General features: G+C 42.2%; 1 long non-coding RNA gene across 2 annotated transcripts in view; it reads left to right on the top strand.

The window, feature by feature from the left end:
- Nucleotides 1–24,742, top strand: part of LOC145531835 (uncharacterized) — a 163,749-nt gene that overhangs the window by 64,513 nt on the left and 74,494 nt on the right. The gene's annotated exons all lie outside the window — the stretch shown is intronic.

Raw genomic sequence — 24,742 nt, 5'->3', positions numbered from 1 at the left:
CTTCTCTTCTATAGCTTCTCCATGTCTCCAATTACCTCTTCAAGGGCATATTCAAAACCTCTCCATCACCAACCACCGCCCCCCCACCCACCCACCACAACCTCACAGCTGCATCTGGCTCTGCCAATCACCCTCTCCTCCGAACGTCCGAGCTCTGCTGGGCGGTCACTTCAAGGCCACATCACACTTCGCCTTTTCTACAAATCAATGAGCCCAGCTCCTTCGCTGTGAACAGATCTCAGTATTTCACAAGCGTTTCTACTTGTCACTGCCTCATAGGCTTCCTTTAATCCCCTGAAAATTGGAATAGCACTGGGGAGCCCCAGAGTGGGGCTCTCTGCATGATCGGCTGTCTTAACTGAGGAATGCTTGAGGCTCTGGTCTCACCATCACCCATGAGAATGTGGGTCTCCTTGTTTAAAAAGTATTAGGAAATTTCAAGACAGTGACAGCAGGCATTAAGACAAGCTCGGGGCCCTTCAGAATGTGGAGCCTTGTGTTATCACAGGCTCAGGAAGCCAGGCCTGCTTGCCGTTGCCCCAGCCTATTAGCTCAGTGACTATCAAGACCAGATAAGCTTGTGAGAACAGGGTAATAATGTCGATAAAATCAGAGCTCGCATTCCCAAGTCACCCGCTGGTTTCCCCAAGGAAACCCCCTCCCTGTTCAGTCTTCATGTCTCAGATCTCCCACCAGCTTTGTTGTCAGGAGCAAGAAGGGCAGCCTGTGAGTGACACAGCAGAGTTCACCCAAATGACATGGGAGAAGCAGCCCAACAAGGTAGGTCAGAAGCAACATCGCTACCATCATCATCGTTGTTACTGTTGCTTTAAACTGGTGTCTGGAATACATGAAATTTAATCCTGAATTTCATGCTGTGCTCTAGCTTTGCCCCATTTCAAGCCCCTAAACCCCATAAAACCAGACTGGAGATAGAAACTAGGATCCCAGCAGCAGCAAGGCTCTCTGCTTTCTTTGGGGCAGCGCCAAAAGGAGATAAAGAAAGTGTTGTATTAGGCAGCAGTAAACAGGCAAGAGACAAGCAGGCCTTTAATGAAACAGACCTTTATTGGGGCGAAAGTGGCCCCAGGCTGACCCCACCCTAAATCCTGGCAGTGTCCAACGACAGGAATTCAGAGGAACAAAAACGCTGGCATTGCCGGCTGTATCCTGTGCATACATAATAGAAAGCATTGCAGAAATCCGCAAGCAAGGAATACATAAATACCATTATCCAGCATTACAGCCCAAACTGATTCTTTTAGTCCAGACGACTATGCTATTCTGCCTTCTCTGCCTCAGATTTCTGTCCTGTGAATCACAGGGAAGGGCTTGGGGACCATGAAATATCCAGGGACCTAAAATAGGTCCTTCTTTTCCCCTCCCACATCAGGATGAATTTCCTACGGCATTTGTTTTTTCCTTTATTAACCAGGCATGAATGATAATATTGCCTGGGCTTAAGAACTCATCTCTGTCACTGGTAAATAGAAATAATGAGCCATGTTCATAGAAAAGCATGCCAGAATTTCATTGATTAACATCCCGTGCCACAGCCTCTCTTTGAAATTAAAAACACTTTCAATGACACCGAACAGAAAAGGCACTGCATGAAAAATATTTCGAAGAGGAGGTTGTCATTAAAGCATGCCAAAAATAGAACTGTTTTTATTTAACCATCCTGTCTCCTCTCTCCTCCCCCTACCCTCGCAGGCTGTGAGGCTGCTTGCAGTTACATCACAAGAATTACAGAAAGTAATTTCATCCATTTGAATTGTAGAGGTTTCAAAAGCAGACCTGTGGAGAATGCTTCGTGAATATGTCTCTTTCTCCTCTGCAAGGGATCACCGAGGAAGGGATATGCTGTTGTTGTTTAGTCACTCAGTCATGTCCGACTCTTTGCGACCCCATGGACCACAGCATGCCAGGCTCCTCTGTCCATGGGATTTTCCAGGCAAGAATCCTGGAGTGGGTTGCCATCTCCTTCTCCATGGTCTCTTCCCAACCCAGGGATCGAACCCGGTCACCTGCATTATAGGCAGATTCTTCACTGTCTGAGGCACCAGAGAAGCATATGGCCAGGATTTAAATCCAGCTGTTTAGGGATCTATAGGAGAATTTTTAAATATCTTAACTCAACATCAGACTCAATCCCCGCTACCAATGTCCTTGCTCTGTCTCTTATCACCCTCTACACACAGCCTCCAGTGGTCTGGTAGGTCTACACACAGACCTACCAGTAGGTCTCTTTGCCTCAAGGTTTGTGTCCATTTTCATTAGGATGCCATGGCCTCAGAGAAATTTCAACCTGGTCATTGGGAACCCAGGCTCACTGCAGACCTGGCTTTGCAAGAATGGAGGGTGCTTTTGTTTGGTTTTGGAATTTTAGATTTCTAATGCCTTCAAATGGGAAGACTATGCCTTTACTCCCTTATATATGGGGGATCACCTCTGACCTCACGCTCTATAATCTGGAGCCCCATCCCCCACAATAATTCCTTCCTCTTCTCTGGTGCTCCTGAAGACACCTGAGTGGTTAACATTGGTCTGTGAAGTCTGAGCTCTTCCATCTCTTGCTCAACATCCTCTGCCATGTCACCGCTGTCCACTTTCCCATCGTTATGTCTCACAAAGTCTTCTACCTCTCCCAGCCCTGGTCTGCTCTCCTGTTAGCCTATCCCGCTCTGCACTGGGCCAGGCTCCTCAATTCCCCATAGCCCCCTTTTCTCCGAACCCCAACTCTGCCTGAAAACTTGACTCCTTTTCCCATGCCCAGTGGAAATGTCTCCTCTGTGAAGTGTTTGCTCATCTTTGCAGTCAGTCTAGTGTGATAGAAAAAGAAAGGACTCTGGCATTAGGCAGACTGGAGTTTGAATCCCAGTCTTTCACTCATCAAGTATGAGAACTTAACGATTTTCTTAATGTCTATGAAGCTCCACTCACTGATTTATAAAATGGAGTATGCTTTTCACTGCCATCATAGGCTTATTTTGAATATCAAAATAATAATATATGTTAGGAGATGTGAGTTTGATCCCTGGCTTGGGAAAATCTCCTGGAGAAGGAAACAGCAACCCAGTCCAGTATTCTTGCCTGGAGGATCCCATGGACAGAGGATCCTGGCGGGCTACAGTCCATAGGGTCACACAGAGTTGGTCACAACTAAAGTGACTTAGCATGCAACATTTATGTAGAATTCCTGGCATATATTATTATTATTATCATTAACTATGTGGTTTTCAGCTTTCATAGAACATATTAAAGAATTTTCAACATTCGTCTTTGAATGAAGATACTTGTGCAAATGTCTTTCTCTTCTACTGAGAAAGACAGAGCAGGTACCTCATCTCTTACATCACTGCATTCCCCATAGTGCCCACCTTGGCATTCAGTAGATACTTGGTAAATATGTACTTGCTCAAATTGTCCGTTCTACTTTGGTGAAACTGACAGTCATTTGTTTAGCTAATACCGCTTGGGAGAAACAGGGCTGAAAAACTTGGTGTTAGTTCACACAATGTTTAGACTTCTTTCCTCGACTTTTAGATTTGTATCCACATGATTTAGATTTTGATCCCTCAGATTATAATATAATGGTAATAACTTATTAGTTATGTACATAAAGGTACTTATATTTGAATTTTTATTATTTTTATAGTGCTTTCTATGTGCCAGGATCAAGTCTAAGTGCTTCATATTCATTCCTTATATAATCCTCACAACAAATCTAGAAGGTAAATGCCATTTTTACTCCCATTTGATAGATGAGGAAATTGAGCCTTGGAGAGGTTAATTAAGTAGCTTGAGCTATATTGTGCAACCAGCACATGGTAGATTAAGAGGCTTGGCTCCAGAGAACAAGGTGTTTCCCACTGCCTTGTACAGCCCCTAACCTACCACCACCAGATGAACCATAAAGCAGAAAGTAAGTGGGATTGATTCAACTGGTTATTGTTTCACAAATAGTATAACCTAATTCTACTGGTACTTTGATTGGCCAGACTAGCTGCCCACGTGTGAGCTTGTATGTGATTGAAAAGGACACAAGAAGGTCACATACACTCTCCTTTCCAATGACACTTCCAAGTTGCACACACTACCTGTGCTTTCATCTCATTGCCCAGAACTTCATCACATGGGAGAGAAGCAAGGAAGGCTCGGAAATGTGGTCTCTATTCTGAGCAACCGTATTCACAGCTAAAAATCAAGAGTACTATTACCCAGAAGAAGGCAGTGGATATTAGGAAAAAAAACAAGCTATTTCCATCACAGTCTCATAAGAATAGTAGAAAAGAGTTTGGGAAATATTGCTGTGGTCTAACCCCATCATTCTCTACAACTTCTTGGTGGATGAGCCAGGAGAAGCATCTCTTGGCTTCCTCTCCAGGTCGTGCTCATTCACTCTGTGGTTCCTCTCTAGAGATCATCCTTTCTATCCCTCATGGCCAAGGGACCCCAGGGAGTTCCTATCTTGGCTACTGAAAGCTGCAGCCCTGTTAGGAGCCCCGGTGTGATGGGCTGCCCTGGCCAGCTCCCCCTGGGCTCAGAGAATGATTAGCATCACGCAGGAAAGGCAGGGACACTAGAGAATGTTGTTATTTTGCTGTTGAACAGATCTGCACCAATGAACATAGGACAGCATCAAAAGTCATGTTAGCATGCACTTTTATAGTGAACCCAGTCTTTGTGAAGGCTTCTCTGTGAATTTCTCAATGCTCCATTCTTCCATCCTTGCTTTGCTGTCTCTAAATGTTGACGACCTGCTATGTGAGGCAGTGAGTTTCACGCTCTAACGCTGAATCGTTGAGCAACATCAGTCATGTCTTAGTGCCGGGATTCCTGTACTAAATAAGAAAGGCATAGCACAGGGGCTGGAAGAGGGAGAAAGAACACTGACTGTCGACTATCTGTTAGGCACTGGCCTAGGTGTTTATATATGTGTCTCATTTAACACTCATTGCAATTTATGACCCAGACTGGCAGTGACCCACCTGGGACCTGAACCAGGTATCTATACCTCTCAAATCCATATTTTTTTTTTACCAGGGAAGAAATTAAGAGCCTTCTGTACTGTTCACTTTCTTTTTTCCCCTCCTCTTCCCTTCCCCCTACCACATTCTTTTACACATTGACTTTGTGTTCATCTTTTCCCAGTAATTAGTAAATTATAACCCCCGCATCTCAAATTCTTGACATTCATTTGCTGTTTCCCAGTAATTCATTCTGCTTGGTATTTGCTCTGAGAAAGGCACAGAAGTGCTCACTAATGCGGCTCGCACTCCCTCGCCTGGATGAGGCTCTCCACCTCATTTATCACATTGCGCTGTGGTCCTGAAGTCTGACAGGCAATTCAGGCTTTCTGAATGCAATTCAGGCATTGATTTTAATCTATAAAGCTTTGGCGTCTGGGTCCTGGCTGCCATGGAAATGAAATAGCTTCTTGGACACTTTTCTATATGCCACTAACTGTTCTGAAATGCTGGGCTCCCAGAGATATTTCTGTGCCTCTCCTGATGTAAAAAAAAAAAAAAAAGTCCAATACAAAAAGCTTCCTAACTTTAACCATTATCATTCACATGATAGAGAAATCTCAAATAAAGATAAATACACAGAAGGTGCTCAGATGCATGGACTGGCACACTGAATATATTGATTATATCTGGTTAAAAATGAAATTAAAAATACAGCCAATGAGGTGGCCAAGGCACTTGATTTCCAAACAGGAAATCCCTAAGCCTGAACAGGTCACTGGGTTCCAGGAAACCAATGGGGAAGCATGATGTTTGGACTTTCGTGTGTAATCTGGTTTTCTCTCACCCGGACAGGAAAGTTGGTGGTGAGAAAATAACTCTAAGATGCATGCTTTGTCAGATGGGGACAGGAAGAGTGAAAGCTTGGTGCTTACCCTTAGAAGTGTGGTGGCAGGCAGTGTGCCCGGGGAATGTGACACCACCTTTGTTCCAGTGCTCGGAGGCTGGGAAAGTGGGGAAGAAGACCAGGACTATAAAGGGGATTTAAACATTCTTCACCAGCGTTCTGCTTTCATTCTCTTCAGCAGAATGTCCTGGCTCTCTGCCTCCCTGGTCACATGGCATTCATCTCAAAATGCAACTCCTTGCTTCAGCTTTTTGAATCCTGATGACATCGACATTAGCAATGAATGTGACAAGGCCATTGACGTGATCCCTAAAAGCAAGAAGTTTGCTTTAATTTGCTTTAATTTCTTAAAGCAAGAAGTGTCCGAAAGTCAGAAACTTTAATTTCTTAAAACAAGAATGAGTAAAAGTAGAAATAGCAAAGGATAAACCTGAGGAATTTCCAAGCAACAAATGATAATTGAATCCACTTGTGAGGCTTCCCTTGTGGCTCAGATGGTAAGGAATCCACTTGCAATGCAGGAGACCTGGGTTTGATCCCTGGGTTGAGAAGATCCCCTGGAGGAGGCATGGCAACCCACTCCAGTATTCTTTCCTGGAGAATCCCCACGGACAGAGGAGCCTGGCCGGCTACAGTTCATGGGGTCGCAAAGAGTCAGACATGACTGAGCGACTAAGCACGGCACATGTAACTTTATTTTTCCTTAGAAGGAGGCTGTCAGACCATGACTCATGAGACAGAGTTCGATGGAACATGTAATTGGTTCCCTAAAACATCACTTCGTGTGAAGTGTTTGGGAGCACATGGAACTCAAGAGGAAGATGCCAATCTCAACTCCCATGAGCAGTGAGGGGAAAACTGGACTAGAGTTTGCCAGGAGCTTCTCCCTGTCCTTCTCTAATTATCCAGTTCTGTTTAGAAAGCCTCTGTGAAAAGTCTACCAGCCCCGTGAGCTACAAATGTAGTAGCAAAAGTCCTCTCTTCAGGGTTTGATTCCCACAAAGCCAGGCCAGGTTGGGAGACAGAGCTGACATCAGAGAGCCTCAGAGCAGGGAAATACACACTGACTTTTTTCCAAACTACAAATCGTGGCTCCATTTGTCAGATATCAAAACAACAGTATGATGAAGTCAGCTCCATCAAGAATCTCTCAGGGTGGCTGCTTGGAACATAAATATAGATTGGTTTTTCCCTACTCTTTTGTTTTTCTTTTTTTTAATTAATTAATTAATTCTTACTTTTATGGAAGTATAGTTGATTTATGGCATTGTATTAATTTCACTATATGACAAAATGATTCATATACATATTCATATGTATACATGTCTGTGTATATATTATAGATATGTTTTTTTCATATTCTTTTCCATTATGGTTTATCACAGGATATTGAATATATTTCCCTGTGCTATACAGTAGGACCTTGTTGTTTATCCCTCCTATCTATAATAGTTTGCATCTGCTAATCCCAAACTCCCAATCCATCCTCCCCCACCCTGCCCAGCAGTCTGTTCTCTGTCTTTTGCTTTTCCAATGTGAACTGTGTGTTCTTAGGTACATTAAGAGTGAGCAGTAGGCAGGAAAGATAGACTCACTTTATATTTGGCCAGTTCCCAGCCAGCCACTTGTGAAACCAGTCAGACAGCTGCCCTGTCATGGGGGGAAGTGTGTAAACTTGGGATAATAAGTTGAGTGTGGAATGAGAACCTGAACACTCTTAGCACCACCAGAATCATGATCCTCATGTTTTAAGGTATGTGGTGTGTGTCAGCCCTGCCCCAAACACCCCTTAAGCCTGAGATCCCCTCTTCCATTGTAAGGTACACCCAATGTGCAGCTGACTATACTTCACTGGATTTGGGGGGGACAAGCTCTCTTCAACTCTACCATCATGGAGCACCCACAGGGACACTGTGATATACCCAGAGGTAATGTAGGCATTCTCCTGGCCCTTGAGACAGCCTTGTCTCTCAAGTTAGCTCCCTTTTTACTGGGAACAGCATGGCAAAGTATTACCAGTTTCCTCCCAGGAAAAGGCTTTGAGCTCAAATTCCCAGTCAGATTCCTGGATGTAACAGATACCAACTGGAGCTTACAGTGCTTCTTCTTTCTCTAAGAACTGCTCTGACTCCTGGGAACGGGACCCAAGCAGTCATGTCTGTGTTACATGGCCCTGTTCCTTGCACTGCTGACAGATCCAAGGGGAAAATGAGCCCAATATGGATACATCAGGACCCCACCTTCCTATACATAATCAATCACCCCAGGGGTAAATTAAAATGTGAGCAGTTTGCTTACAACCAGCAATTGTCCTTGAAAACTGGCGTAAATTTGAACTGGGATACCTAACCTGGGTGGGCAAGCTCAATAGAGTTTGTCTGCAGAACCAAAGGAAAAGGGTCATCTCCCCTTTGGAGGCAGAAACCACAGGGCAGGACCATAACTCTTTGAGCAATGATCTGCGTTCAAGGCAATGATGCCGGCTCTCTTCAGAGGGAGCCAGAGATGAGAGAGATATAGAGACAGGGAGTCCTGGGGACACTATTCCTTGGGGTCCAACTGCCCCTTTCTCCTTGTGTTGCCAGTTATGTGAGGCAGCTCCTTATCCTTTCAATAAATTCTCTTTGGCCCGAGTTAATTCGCAATGGGTTTTTATCACTTGCAGCCAAAATGACACATTGGCAAATTTTCTCATCCTGACAGCTGGCCTGGCCCAGAGTTAGATGAGCTTTCCTGTTTGGTTGGTTGGTTGGTTTTGTTTTGCTTCATATCATCCATTTGTCCTCTCTTTCCTCAAGGATGCCTCTGAGTCACAGCCTACTATTTGCAGCACCCAGGTGTTCAAGATTTTTTGAGAACGCCACTTTTGGCGGCCCAAAGCTCACCATGACATGGCTCTTCCCTGCTGTAGGTCACGTCCTTACCTTTTCCTTGGGGGAGAAATTCCATGTCTCCTGGCCCAGTGCCCTCCCATTCACTACCTCAACACCCCACCCCTTCTCTCTGCTTGCTTGGGATTTCTAGCAGGTGATGGCACAAAACTGAACAATGATACCCCCTCCTCCACCCAAAACTGTGAACTCCCCCTGCCCCTAAGAATTTTAATGAGCTTCCTTTTTTCTCCTTCCCCTCTCCTCCATTAGCATTAGATGCAAACCCTTGGACAATTGAAAATTATCCCCTTTTTAAGCCTGCTTTGAGGCTTCATTTGAAACATTTGACCTCAATTCCGATAGACTTTTAGGGATCTTATTTCTAAAGATTAGATGCAGAGGCCTTTGACAGTCTCAGATTGAATACTAACCATCTCCCCATGTGGCAGGCATTTTTTGCCTGCAGAACATTTGAATTTCCCTCCTATGTTTCTGAAATTGGTAGGAGACAGAACTCACCTCCTGTAGAAGCTGAAAAGAGTTGATAGTCACTCTTCCAGCCTCTCTTGCAGCTAGCACGTAAGCACCTAAATTAAGAGTGGCCTGTCAAATGCACACAACTGAGACCTAGAAGGTATTTAGGCAAATAAAGAAAGGTTCACAAATTATCCATTCTGGCAGTGGCGGCAAAGACAGCAGCAACATCCAGTATGCAGGGGCAGCCATAGCCTTGGTGCCTCCACAGGTTGCCCTGCAGCACGACAGCAGTGTCCGTGTCGGACAACTTTGATGACATTGATCTTGGCTGAGGACTGGCTGCCTAGCTCCATTTGTGCCTGCTCATTTTCTCAATCGGATTCTACAGCCCTCCCCAAGGATAGTGTAATTTTCCCAGTGTTCTTTTTTCTTTAAATTCCTCACAGCCAGAAACCATGAATGATGCACCCTCAATGTATTCATGATATGCAGCAGTTTGTTTTTTTCTTGTGGCACAAATTGAAATATGTAATCTGGAAGGTTCACATGTAAGATCTAGTTGCTTTGCTGGTGAGTGAGCCTGACACCCAGGATCTGCGACTCAGCACAACTTGATTCTTCCCTTGTGAAATGGTATTAGCAGCTGGTTTCTTTTTTTTTTTTTGGTGGGGGCAGGAGAGGAGCCACAGCTACTCAACTGGAGCAGCGATAGAAGTGATAGAATTGCAAAGAAAGGAAGAGGTGGTTTGGACCCAGAAAATAGCTTTATAAATGACTTCAGTTCTGTGCATAAAATAAAATCATAGATCTCATGGGATCACTTCAGTGATGCTTCTCTCATTTTATGGGGAGAAGTTAGGTTCTGTGGTGATTGTGTGACAATTTGGTTTATCAGCTAAACTCAGATGATATGGACAGTGAAGGAAAGAAGGATTGCATGCTCAGTCGTGTCTGACTCTTTGAGACCCTATGGACTGTTGCTCTCCAGACTCCTCTGTCCATGGGATTCTCCAGGCAAGAATACTGGAGTGGGTTGTCATTATCTTCTCCAGGGCATCTTCCCCACCCAAGGATCGAACCTGCATCTCCTGTGTATCAGGCATTGGCAGGCAGATTCTTTACAAGTGAGCTACCCAGGAAGCCCATGGACAGTGAAAGGAGATGCAGTTAATAGGAATTCTGAAACAATGGACAGAATGGTCATCTAAGTAGTAGAGTAGGGATTTGGAGATTCTAGATCTTGGGTTCTATCAGGCATTGAGATATCAGTCATGGTCCCTGCTCCACAGCACCCTTCCTATCTTCCTCAACCATCTTCTACTTCTCTTTCTTCAGATCCAAAGCTGGAGACTGACAAGTGTCAACAAGCTCACCGCTTGCACACACCCCTCTATCCATGCATCTGGCAATATATTCTACATTTGCATGTGTTCTTAGAGGGGTGATTTCCATAGCAACCATAGGAATATAAAAAAAGGCACCTGAGTGATGCCTTAAAGATAAATCACCTTCTTGAAGAAGCCCTCCTTTTCAGGAATTACAGGCTGTTGACACTTCGAATTTCTTAGTGGCCTGTCACGTGTACACATTTCTAACTCCAGTTCACTGTCCTCCAGTATGATGAATGACAAACATTTTAGCCTCCCTCTTAGGCCAGAAGATAAAGAGAGATCCTGGCTGGACATCAGTAGTTCATGATTATTTTATGAACCAAGAAGGAAGGAAGAAAAAAACTTGTATGTTTTGAGTACCTACAAGGCACTCAGTATTTTTACTTATTTTATCTCATTTTCATAAAAAAAAAAAAAAGGCCTTGGGCTGGCAGTTATGCTTCTGAGTCCTTCATCTCATGAGAGCAGAGGGGACAGAGGTAGGAGAGGGTGGTATTGGTTCATTTTCTGATCCGAGGGGTGGTGTCCTGCAAGTAAAAGGCACTAACCATAGACTCACTTCCTTGAAACCTGTCAGCCTCAATGAGTTCTATTCTTTTCCTTTTTTTAATAGAAAGAAATTTGTACACAGTGGTGTATTTTAAAACAAAACAGTAGTAAGTTTTCTGCTCCCTGCAAGAATCTTTCCTTTTTCTTGAGCCTGTGTCACCATTTTAAAACAAATTTTTACACTTGGGAGCAGATATAAAAAGGGTTTATCTCACATGTATTTGAAATTTTAATTCATTTGTTTGTTCATTCATTCACACAATGACTGTTTATTAGTCTTCTTTTAGTCGGTCCTGGGATTTAGGCTGAGAAATGCACATAGACATGGGCCTGGCCCTCTCAAAGCTTGTCATCTTATTGAAAGAAAGAAATGAATTGGTTAGTTATCATTTATATAACTGCAAATTGTGATATGGGTGTTGAGAAAAAGCACATGATATCATTGTGTTGCAGAAACCAGTACTCGAGAAACCAAGCACCACACTCGGAGAGTTGGAGAACTCAGGTTTATTACACCAGCCGACCCAGAGGAGTTAACACTCCAAGCTCTGAGCCCTGAACAAAGGGGTTACAGAGTTTCTATACATGGACAGGCATGATTAAGTGGGTCTGTGGGTTTGCAGGGGCTGGGCGATTGCAAAGGGCCAGACAAGGGTGAGTGAGATAAACTCCAGTTCCTAACACTGTGAGTCCCCACTTTCTGAGACCTGCGTGATCCAAACTTTTCAAAGAGCAAGCTGAGTTACAGAGGCAGAAGGGGCAGGAGGTTATGTAAAATTTTAACTTTTTCTTTTCAGTTGAAGTGCTAGGGCATGGACTTCGTTTCTCCAACATTCTACCATTGAGATCTATCCATGTGAAGGTCAGATGAGTTCACACAGGAAGTCATCTACCCTGTAGCATGAATAAGTTCAATCACATTGTTTTCCATCAAACAGATGCATGAGATCAGTGTTCTCAGGAAGTGGGAGGATTAATGGAATCAATGGAAACTAAAGGAGTAATTTGAGGATGCTGGAGATTGTTTGGTGGACAAATCCAGTCAGGAAGCTCCAGAAGCCCCTGTTGGCAGCAAGAAGGTGCCAGATCAGAGAGGGAGGGAGGAGACAGAATGAGAAGCTAAGAGCACAGAAAACAGATCTATCCCAAGGAGGGCCTTCCCCAACACAGCACAGACAGAGAGAAAGTATCAGTGTTCTGAAGTATAAGGAGTGATCTTAAATTCACTCGTCATTAGTACCTGAGCTAGTCAAAGCTAATTTTCAATGACTTGGTGATTAATAAGAGACACGGATAGTTGGCATGCTCTCTGGAGCCAAGTAGCATCCTTTTATTAGAGGTTTTCCAGATGGCTGCCTTGGATTCTGCCAGCAACACCAGATGGGAAGGGTACCCTTAGCTGGACTGAATCTATACATCCCTGCAGTTGTTACCCGTCAGACTTGGACTTCTAAATGAGATAACATGGAATATGGTTGGGTTAAATGAACATTCCTTATTCCTGGTTATAGCTTAATCCCCTTTGCTCCTTTATCTTAATGAATCAGATCAAACAACATACAAACTCCAAGTCTCTTGCCCTTTCCCTTATTTTAGTCTGAAGCCTAAGCCAGAACAAATCAGGAGAAATCAGTCCTTTGATTTGCTTTGGCCTGGGCTTCCACCTGGCCCTGCATATCCTTCTGGATAAAAACACCTCCTAAGATGACGATGGCTCAGCCAATGCTCTCTTACCATTCTGAAAGCGGGAGTGAGAAAGAAACTTTCCCCAGGGTTATCTGTCATTCATTCATCTTTTCCACCAGGATCTCCATTGCCAGGTCTGGAGGAGGGTGTGTGAACCCTCTGCGAAGGCCATGTAAAGCTCCTTCTTGGGCTCAGAATTGGGGAAACATTGTGCAAACATTTTCCAATTTAGGGTCAGTTGGGACCATTCATACAAGAGCTATTATCCTCCGTAAAAAGTTAATGTAGATTTCCTCTAGTATTTCCCCTTCTCTTAACCAAGATTCTAAACTTCTCCTGGAGTCGAAATCTCAGCAAGATATTGCTTTATGTAGATTGAAATATTTTTCAACTTTATTTTAACTTAAGGCATGTCAAAGGAGCTCCTTCTATATGCCTAGGACTGAGTGATCCTGGGAGGGTTGGGCTAATTCTTATCACATTTCATCTACCATGTGGCTTGCCAGGAGCCTTTGCAAACTAAACGTTGAATGAATCAATCATTCAAATACAAGGCAACTTCTCTGCTTTCAGGAAATGTATAATCTAGTAAGAGATAAAGCCACATACACATAAAAAAGATATATATAGTAGTGTGCTTCAGTGGGAAGTGTTCTAGGCTGGAAATCAAGAGCCCACATCATGGCGGTCGTTCTGCTGTTTGTCGATGGTGACTCAACATTGCTTCTCTGAACCCTGCTCTGAACGCCTCTGTATGGGAAGGATTTGGGTTATCATAATAGCAGGTGATTCCTTATAGGCTCTACCTACAGACCATATCCCAAATCTATACCCTTGCCTCTGTGTCCACGACGACTCCCATCCACACCGGCGCTGTCTCAATTCCTCTACAATCGTAAAAAGTTCTTTTTCTCCCTGTTGCCTGTCTTGCTATCCCGAAATCCATTGTCACAGCCAGAGTAATCTTTTTGAAAACACAAGTCATATCTTATCACATGCCCCCCCCACCCCGCTACCTAAAATTCTCCAACTGGCTCCCAACTACACTTACACTAAAACATAAGCCACGTGGCAGGCCTTCCATGATCTCCATGGCCTGACCCCGGTTAGCTCTCTGACTTTACCTTCTTGTGCTTGCCTCCTCCTGCACTATGGGATGACCACTTTCTTTGCCCAAACCACACCCATGCTAATTCTTTCCTGTTCTTCCATCCAGAAAATTCCCTGCCCAACGGGCTCATGTCTTCTTGGCTTTTTGTCCCAGACACATCAGATTCTCTCTCTGCCCCTCAAAGTGGGGACCAGAGGACCAATGAAATAAATAGCAGAAATCAAGGTGAGATTCTAGCTCAACTGAGGTATTAAATGGAGGATAACATCCAAGTTGCTCATTTGGTACTCTGATGGGGGCAGGAAAAGAGAAGAGGAAGAACGAATATGGGACGTGTTAAAGGAACTTCCAGGGCATCGTTTATGAAATCCCCCCCCCCCTTCTTTTGATCCCTTTCCCTTGTCTAGGATGCACAAGCATAGTCATAGCTAAGCTGGTTGCTATGTTCAGTGTCTGGTCTGATTGGTCGGTCAGTGCCTGTTTTTTAACATCGTGGCTGCTAGTGGTCTTTCAAGTGCCCTGTCCCCCTCTTTGAACCATTTCCTGCTCTATACTAGAAGTCCGTCCTCAGGCAGGACTTTTCAAAATTTTCTCTGAGGGCCTGCTAAAGGCGGAAATTCCTAAATGTGAAGTTATGGGGTCACCCAAGAAACAAGCCAGGATTATTTGAAACCTTACAATTCATCAAAATTTGTATTCTGCTTCATAAGAAATCTGTATTTGTTTAATATAAAAATAACATGTTAAAATACTATCAAGCTTTGCAGTTTAGAGAATGGCAGTCTGAACAGTAAGAGTCTGGATTGCCATTCTGCCTCTTGCTTCTTGTCTGACCTTGAAAAAGTTCCTCAGCCTCTCTGAGCCTCCATATTCTTCATATGGTGGTTGAGCATATTATTCTATGGTAAATATTCTATGGATTATGACTCCAGAGGGCCAGAGTCTGTGTTTTGTTCATCTTCAGATTCTTAACTGAGTCTGAAAGAGTGTCCTGTCCAGAGAAGTCATTTCCTATGTGTTCATTCCTCTATATCAGTAGTCATATGTGCACATACGGTTACCCCATTTTTACCACTAGATGGAGAGCATGTATCCTGGGATTTTCAATCCATTAGTGAGAAAGCAAACGTTTGTCTTTTGTGTCTTAACCAAATCAACTTCTATATTGATGACAATATCATTAAAAATGTCTTTCCAAAAAATGCAACTATAAGATAATTCTCAGAACTATTTGTTCTTAAAATACTTAAGAGGCAGAGCAAGGGAGAAACACTAACATCAGGATAACGGTTACCCCTTGGATAGAATACATTGGGATTGGGTAGGAGTGAGGAGCCCTGTGGGGAGCTCCGAATGTATCTAACTGCTGATTTCTTGTTCCAAAATAGATTTGAAGAAAATACATCCAAATATGTTAACCTTGGATGAGTTCTGGGTGGTTGAATACTTAGATGTATTTCTCTGTGTTTGAAATTTTTCACAATTGCAAATTTTTTTAAAACAGGGGGAGGGAAGCCTCTAGGGTGAAATTTATGCTCACTGTTTCCGTCTCAATACATCTGCCTAACAAGCTTTTTAAGATTCTCCTCAGATAACTGCAATGTGCGGCGAAAACTACAACAGAATAAAAACCCGACAGTGTCGCTCCACTTGGTCTCTCCTGTTGTCCCCCTCCTACCAAACCTGATATTTTGCCCTGAAGTTGAATCTACTAAAGGCCATCACTTAAACTCAGTTGACTAATTAGTTCTTATCTCCAAATTGGATTGTTTTCAACTAAGTTGAAAGATGAAGAAAACTGGTCTCTGTATGTCTATTCTAGTTACTATGGCTACGTAACAAGCCACCCCAAACCTTAGTGGCATAAAACAACTGTTCTGTGATGCTCATGGAACTTTGCTCCTTGATATCTGGGGCCTCAGGTTGGGAGACTCAAGCTGGGGGTGACTTGACAGTTGGGAGTGCCTGGCTGGTTTGGGGACAGAAATCACTGGGAAATGTCTTTACTCTTGTGTCTGGTAGTTGATACTGGCTGTCAGCTGAGGCTTTAGCAGGGGCTGTCAACTAAGCCATCTGCTGGTGATAAACAAGTCGCTATGCTTGGCCCAGATTCCATGGGGTGGGGAGTAGGGGTGGGGGACAGAGACACACTGCTCTCTGTAGGAGAGGTGTCAAAGAATTTGCAGGCATATTGTAAAACCATCCCAATATTGTCCTCACTCTGCTCTCACAGTGAAGTAGAATGGATAAAACTGGAACCTCCTTCCTCTTTGCCCAATCAAATGATCCACATGGAGGAATAGCTGAATGTATTCACTCCATCATCTACAAACATGTATGTTGGATCAAGTTCAAGGGGCTCAGATATAAGCTGATTTGGTAATAGTTTATTTTACCAGCTCTATTCCTTTGGAAAGCTGACTGGTTGTTTCTTATGACCAGTAAACATAAAGGTCATAAATAACATATATACTAAAATTTTCACCACAATGAAATATTCTCAAAAGGCAACTTTACTATCTATTGCTGCATAACAAATTACTCTGAAATTCAATAGTTTAAAACAACAAACTTGTATTATCTCACAACTTTTGTGGGTCAAGAACTTGTGAACAGCTTAGCTGAGTAGCTCTGACTCAGAGCCTCTCATGAGGTTGCCATCAAGATGTTGCCCAGGGCTGTGTCATCTGAAGACTTAACTGGGGCCAAAGAATCTGCTTCCAGTGTGGCTCACTGATGTGGCTGTTGGCAGGAGGCCACAGTTCCTCATCAGTGGTTGGCAGGTGACCTCAGCTCCTCACCACGTGGACCCCTCTATAGGATGGCTGAAGTGTTCTCATGATATGACAGCTGGCGTCTTCCAGAGTGAGTGACGCGAGAGTGAGAGTGCAGAGGAATCCCTAGTACCTTTTATGTTCAAATCTCTGTAAGTGACACAAGGTCGCACCTGCCATATTCTATTCATGAGAAGTGAGTTACTAAGTCACACTCAGGGGAGGAGAGCTAAGCCCTACGTCTTGAAAGGAATCACATCAAAGAATGTGTGATTATATACCAAGGCCAGCACAGGGAGTTTGAGAACGAGGTTTCTCTCACTCTGTCCTGTAGACATCTGCCTCAGGGCACATGCCCTTATTTATGCAACCAGTGTGGGGAAATAAGTACTTTCCACGTGGAAAATTAGCAATCAGTTTCCACTATGCCATTCAGATGGGAGGTACTTCTGGACTGCTGTCTTCTACTGGGCTCCTATCTTTGTATGATGGGAATTGATTCTTGTCGATAAAAGCTTGGAGAATGCTCTAAAACACTGTGTATTTTATTCTTACTCATAGCTTTGGTGATGGTATAGAGGTGTGGGCATTCTCATGCCTGTTTCAACCACTCCATCGACACTAGGATCTACCTGATCATCCAAGTTGCATGGACAGGCATGTCCTCCCTTGTAATCCACTTTATGACGTATCTTTCAAAACTCCAAACTTGAATGGTCAGGATGATAGATGTGGCTGTGCTTCAGGCCAGGGTGGCTCATAAGATGCAGAAAAATTACTATCTTCAAAAAGCAAAAGCTTTTTTGAAGGAAAAGTAAAGTGTAATCGTGAGTAACTGTTTCTCATCCTTTGTGAGAGGTAACAGAAAGGAGTCAATGACTCATTTATCTGAGAAAAGGAAACTTAAGTGGCCCCCAGTTCAGGTATCTAAAAGGAAGATCTGCTACAAGTCCTAACTTGGGAAAAGCCAGCCCTTAGGACAAGGTAGCCAGGTCCCTGACAGAGAGATGGGGGTAACTTCCTTCAAGGAAAAAGGGTCGAATTGTAATCTGGTTCTGGAACTAATTCAACCTGACTACTTAACAGTAAAGATAAATTGAACCCACAGAGAAAACTGAAAATAACATTTTCCTGGCAAGTCCTTCAATGGACTTAGTGTGTTTAGATTTATGAGGGGGTGAATGACCTTCTCTGACTTGGTGTTTCACATTTTCGTTTTTCCAGGACTGATTTTCCATCTGGCCTAACCAGAGTTCGAAGTTACTGAATCAAACAGAGCCAGTAGGCCTGACTGGAGCTGGCTGGAACATGCACAGAGCTGGGAAAGACAAATAGGCTCCTTTCTGAATGGCCTATCTAGCAGAAGCCTATTCCTCCCCACCTGCCTCAGAGCACTGCCCTGAGAGGGAACCCATCCCGCTCTTCATCACCCCAGCAGATGGGGCATTAGCTAACCTGAGGGTGTTTCCATCTGAGAAGTGGGCTGTGTGAAAAGGAAGGAAGGGTGTTATCAAGTGCAAAGACACTAGCTCACAGGCCTGGGGTGGTCTACTAATCTCCAGCAGAGAAAACTTGGAGGCACTGTGTACATTTCCAGAAGGGTTCAAGGGCATCAGAGTGCTGATGGACCCTGCCAGTATCTGGCAGAAGTAACAACAGGACAGTTGAAGCTGAAAGCAGCCAGACCAGATGGGGTCATGGACACCCCTGGGTTGCCAGTAACCAGATCAGGATACATCTCAAAAGAGACAGCCTTTGCAGGAGGCCATGTAGCCTCCCCACGCTAGGGGAAAAGGAGGACAGTAGAGAAAATCCAGGATTAACTGAACTTTGAGATGAAAAGACTGAGAGATGAGAAAGTGCAGAGGTTTTGTAGAAATGATTACAGTTGCATGTTCTGACATTTAGCGCATTAAGCTTCATTACAGAAAATAACGTTATATTTCTGGCCTACCCAAGTTTGTGGCTTAAGAAAATTCAAACTGTCATTCTGTTTCTTCTTATACCTTGCCCTGTTTTTCACGTCATATAGAGAGAAAGGCTGTTTGGGGTTAGTGGGTCTCTTAGCATCTCAACAGATGACTACAACCATGCAGTGTGAGGTCACGACCAGTAAGTCTTCTAGACCAGAGGTCAGAAAATACTCTCTTTAAAGGGTCAGATAAGAAGTACTTGAGGTTTTGCACACTATACGTTCTCTGTTGCAACTCTCTAACTCTTCCTTTGCAGCACAGAAGCAGCCAGAGACAATACATAAACGAATGGGGAACAATGAAACTATGAGACGCTGAAATTTGAATTTCATAGTTTTCAGATGTCACAAAGTATTATTCTTCCCTTGATTTTGTTTTCAAAGCATCAAAAATGTCAAACCTACTCTTAGCTTTAAGACCATACAGACACAGGCAGTGGACTGGATTTGGCCCATAGGCAGTAGTCTGCTAACCCTGATTTTATACTGACCACTGCTCTCTGCACTGTAGAGGGATTAATTTGTTCACATGCATGGCTCTGGGTTAAAAAGTTCAACTTCTTTAAAAATGCCTGGGAGATAAAGTCTCCTGGGAATCACAGAATATTTACACACAGTATTTCCCCAGGAATTACCCTTTTTATGTGGTTTAAGGCAAGTGACAAGCTAAGAAAAGCCACGACTCTCATACAAGCTACTTTTGTGTTAGCACAAGGTATCAGCTGGGCTCTAAGCCTCAAGTAGACAGGACCTGTGTCTGTTTTCCTCTGCTGTTGTATTTCTGGGGTCTAATGCAGTATCTGACACAGAGTAGGCATTAAATGAATGTTTGTTGATTGAATTATCGAGTGAGTGACTGAAGACTCCTTTTTAGCCCTTTTCAAAACTTATGTTATTCCATCACATGTGTGTTATATAACTCCCACTTTAAAAATGCCTATAAGTGTGATTTAGAATTCAGAAGAATCATCATGCATAAATAGAAGATTTTCTTCAAACATTTGGCCAAAATTTCATGTCACTGTAAAACTACAAAGCCATTGCTGGCTCTGTTTAGGGGGACGGGGGCATGTTTGCCCCAACAAGCTAAAGAAAAGTAACTGCAAGTATGAGGCTGCTCTTGGTAAGAAAAGTGTCACTTGTGTCGCTCTCCTGACATTAATTTTGACTAGGAGTGGCCTCCATCATTATGTCCAGTACATGAAAGAACTACCTGGGAAACTTAGCAGGACCCACAACATGGGAGGAGCTGGTAGTGAAAACCCCTCTAAATTGGTGCATCTCTCCCCATTAAGCCACATGACGTCTAGGCAAACAGAGCAAACTCAAAGATAATCACACAACTTTTGGCTACCTTAACTCAGCACTTAATATGAATGAGCTTCTCAGCTCTCCTTTTAAAGTTTTCTTTACTAAATCCCAAGTAACTTTGGGAAGGGAATCGTGAGAATGTGGGAGACTTTGGGATGATAACTAATGTGTGGTACCAAGAAGAGGCAAAAGAAAAAGATCAAAGATTTGTTTCTCTGAGCTGGGTGGCACCTTGGCACTGAATCCTGGGAACAGATGCTGGCTGATTTGAATTAAAAAAGAGCAGAAGAAGCCAAAGATTAGAAATAATTGGCTAAAAGATACAAAGCCATACTTTTGACTGGGGACAATAAAGTTTTCCAAGCAGAGGTTAGAATAACTGACTTTTGAAAAATAATAACCTCAAGGAAAACTAGGAGAAGAGAATATTTTTTCCCCTGCAGTTTGAATTAAGACATGGTCAGCAAAGAAGAGACCCTTTCCAAAGCCTCAGCAGGATAAATCAATCTAGTGGCGGCCTTTGTGTTCCCAAAGAATGATGTCAGAACCCATCCCAGGGAGAAGAAAGAGATGTTTGCACTAAAGGTCACTTGAGAACTATAAAGATAAATGCTATTTGTAATGACTTAAAAAGGATTCCAAGAGGGAGAGGAGTCAACTAACTGTTTTAGAATCAATGGAAAAGTAAAAACTTTCCTGGTTGAAAACTTTCAGAGGGTTGTTTAGACATTCTTGAAAGTCTGTGAAACTTTGAGGGGAAAGAACCCAAGAGTATGATGATGGAAAAACTATGTTATATCCTTTAACTGTTAAATGTAGGTTGTGTATTTACACATGTGTTGGTCATTAAAAAATAATTGAAAAGGTTTCTGGCAGTAAGAAGTCAGGGACTAACAATCCCTCCACCCTGGTTATTAAGTGATCCTGAAAGTCCTTGGGTCAACCAGATATTCATAGCTCAGGGAGATATCCAGGTATCTAGAGTTAAAACATTAGCCTGTGATTCAGGAGACCCGGGTTCACATTTCAGCTCCATTACCTTCTTTTTTTCCTTTCTTTTTTGGCCATGCCACATAGCATGCAGGTGCTTAGTTCCCTACCAGATCAGGGATAGGGAATGAACCCAACCCCCTACAGTGGGAGAATGGAATCTTAACCACTGGAAGTCCCTTTTTTTTTTTTAATTGAATGAAAGAGTCTTTAAATTCTATAGTGCTTTATGATTTTCAAAAATTTCACACACATGATTTCATATAATCCCATAATAAACATTTTTCCCTTTACTCCTGCTTTGTCCCTCTCCTCTTCCCTCTTCCTCACTAGTTTGTTCTCTGTATCTCCAAATCTCCTTTTTTTTGTTGTTTTATTCACTAATTTGTCGTATTTTTGAGATTCCACATATAAATGATATTACATTGTATTTTTCATTCTCTGTCTGACTTATTTCACTCAGCATAATGCCCGCCAAATCCATCCATGTTGCTGCAAATGGCAAAATTTCATTCTTTTTTATGGCTGAGTAGTACTCCTTTGTGTGTATATACCATGTCTTATTTATCCATTCATCTGTTGTTGGATACTTGGATTGCTCCCATACCTTGGCAATTGTAATTAATGCTGCTATGAACATTGGAGTACATATATATTTTTGAATTAATGTTTTTGCTTTTGGATATATACCCAGGAGTGGAATTGCTGGGTCATATGGTAGTTCTACTTTTAATTTTTTAAGAAATCTCCATACTGTTTTCTATGGTGGCTGCACCAATTTACATTCCCATCAACACTGTACCAGGATTCCCTCTTCTCCACATCCTTGACAGTATTTATTATCTGTGTTTTTTTGTTTTGTTTTACAAACTGTAAACTTTTTATTTGGTATTGGGGTATATCCGATTAACAACATTGATCTCCCCCAAACCCCCTCCCATCCAGGATGGCACATAACATTGAGCAGAATTCTATGTGCTATATAATAAGTCCTTGTTGTTTATCCATTTTAAATATAACAGGGTATACATGACCTTCCCAAAGTCTCTAACTTTCCCTCCCCCTGACAACCATGAGTTCATTTTCTAAGTCTCTGCTTCATAAGAAGTTTCATTTGTATAATTTCTTTTTAGATTCCACAAATAAGGGATGTTGCATGATATTTCTCCTTCTCTGTCAGACTTACTTCACTTAGTGTGACACTGTCTAGGTCCATCCATGTTGCTGAAATGGCATTATTTCATTCTTGTTAATGGCTGAGCAATATTCCATTGTATATATGTACTACATCTTCTTTATCCATTCATCTGTTTTTGGACACTCAGATTGCTTCCATATCTTAGCAACTGTAAATAATGTTGCTATGAACATTGGGGTGCATGTATATTTTCAAATTAATGTTTTTGGTTGGGTGTTTTGTTTGTTTTTGATATATACCCAAGAGTGGAATTTCTGGGTCATATGGTAGTTCTATTTTTAATTTTTTGAAAAATCTCCATACTGTTTACATACCAATTTACATTCTACATTTACCAATTTACCACATACCAATTTACATTCCCATCAACAGTGTACCAGGGTTCCCTCTTCTCTACATCCTCGCCAGTATTTGTTATTTGCGTTCTTTTTGATGATTGACATTCTAATGAGTGTGAGGTGATATTTCATCATGGTTGTGATTTGCACTGGTCATATCATTTGCAAATATCTTGACCCATTCAGTAGGCTGTTTTTTAATTTTATCAATTGTTACTTTTGCCGTGCAAAAGCTTTTAAGTTTAATTAGGTCCTATTTATTTACTTTTGCTCTTGTTTCCTTTGCTTTAGGAAATGGATCCAAAAATATTGCTGCAATTTATGTCAAAGAGTATTATGCCTATGTTTTCCTCTAAGAGCTTTGTAGTATCCAGTCTTGCAGTTAGGTCTTTAAATCACTTTGAGTTTATTTTTGTATATGGTGTCAGAGAATGATCTAATCCCATTCTTTTACACGTGGTTGTCTGGTTTTTCCAGCACCACTTATTGAAGAGACTGTCTTTTCTCAATTGTATATTCTTGCCTCCTTTGTCATGGATTAACTGACCATAAGTATGTGGGTTTATTTCTGGGCTCTCTATTCTGTTCCATTGATTTATGTGTCTGTTTTTGTGCCAGTACCATACTGTTTTGCTGACTGTAGATTTGTAGTATAATCCTAAGTCGGGGAGCATAATTCCTCCAGCTCTATTCTTATTTCTCAGGATTTGGATATTTGGAGTCGTTTTTGTTTCCATGAAAGTTTTAAAGATATTTGTTTTAGTTCTGTGAAAAATGTCATTGGTATTTTGATAGGGATTGTACTGAATCTGTAGATTGCCTTAGGTAGTATGGTCACTTTAACAATATTAATTCTTCCAATCTAACAATGTGGTATATCTTTCCATCTGTTTATGTCATCTTCAGTTTCTTTCATCAGTGTCAATTTTCTACATACAGGTCTTTTATCTCCTTATATAGGTTTATTCCTAGGCCATTTATTCTTTTGATGCAATCAACTCCATCACCTTCTAAAAAACAGAGCTGCTACACATAATTTATCCTTTCATAGCCTTAGCATCCTTATCAGTTAAGTGAAGATAATGAGTGCTCCTTGTAGGGTTATTGTTAAATGAAGTCCCTGGAGTGGACACATAGTAGGTGCTCAGAAGATGGCCTTGAAACTATTGCACTTAAATCAACTTAGTAGCTAACTTCATAGGGCACTTACTATGTGTGAGTGCTTTGTTCACGCTGTCTGAGTATTCCCAACAGCCATATGACCAGGATGGGAATTGTTATTGCTCCTGGGACAAGCTAGTGGGTAGTCTAGCCAGGCAGCCTGGCTCCAAGCTTTTGCTCTTACCTGACCTGATATCAGGGAGAGAAAGTATGACTTGGACTTATATCATTTTCTTCCTCATTGTTTTTATGACACAGAGAATGAGACGAGGAGGTTTTCTTCACTCAGTAGCATAAATAGCTACTGACCTCATTCCAATAAGAATAGTTAAAAAGAGTGGCCTTAAATATAAAAAGTATAGTCATAACTAACATTTTATTGTCCAGGCAGTGTTCTAGATGTCTTGTTATATGGATTCATTAATTTCCTCAACAACCTTATGAGGTAGTTGCCACTATCTTCTCCACTTTGTGGAGACTAAGCAAACATGTGGTAGAACTTGGTTTTGGACCAGCTGTTGGAGCTCCAAGGCCACACTCAGCATTATACCACAAAGTCTCTCAATCTTGGGCTTTCTGTGGTGAGTCAACAAGCAATTATTGGAGCTGCCCTGGCTATGTGTCGAGGGTTGGAGGAGCTATGTAGTTTCCGAGAAAACTGTAAACTGAAGTTGGAAGAAATATAATATTTATTGACAGCTTATAATTTAAGTGTGTAGGGACATTTTAAGTTAATGTGTCCTACCTAGGGTTCCAAGTCCTTGGACTTCACCAAAGATAATAACAGGGGTCTGTGAGCTATTTTTAATATTTCAAAATGCTTATTAATATGTCACAATCATATAAAACATAGTCAGTATATGGTAACAAAGCCTTAAAGAAAAAGACTTTTAGAGACAAATTTCATTTCTAGACTTGAGCAAGGTTTCAAAGATTCCTAACTCTAGAAATGAATGAATTTTTGTCTGTTAGAGTTGAAATAAACCTTATAGATGTCAGATTTGCCCTAACAGAGAAGATACCCCATTATCAAA

The sequence above is a fragment of the Giraffa tippelskirchi genome, chromosome 2 (genome assembly GCF_054371585.1).
Source record: "Giraffa tippelskirchi isolate mGirTip1 chromosome 2, T2T-mGirTip1v1.2.pri, whole genome shotgun sequence".
NCBI lineage: Eukaryota > Metazoa > Chordata > Mammalia > Artiodactyla > Giraffidae > Giraffa > Giraffa tippelskirchi.
The sequence above is the reverse complement of the archived record's forward strand: the minus strand, read 5'-3'. Positions and strand labels throughout refer to the sequence as shown.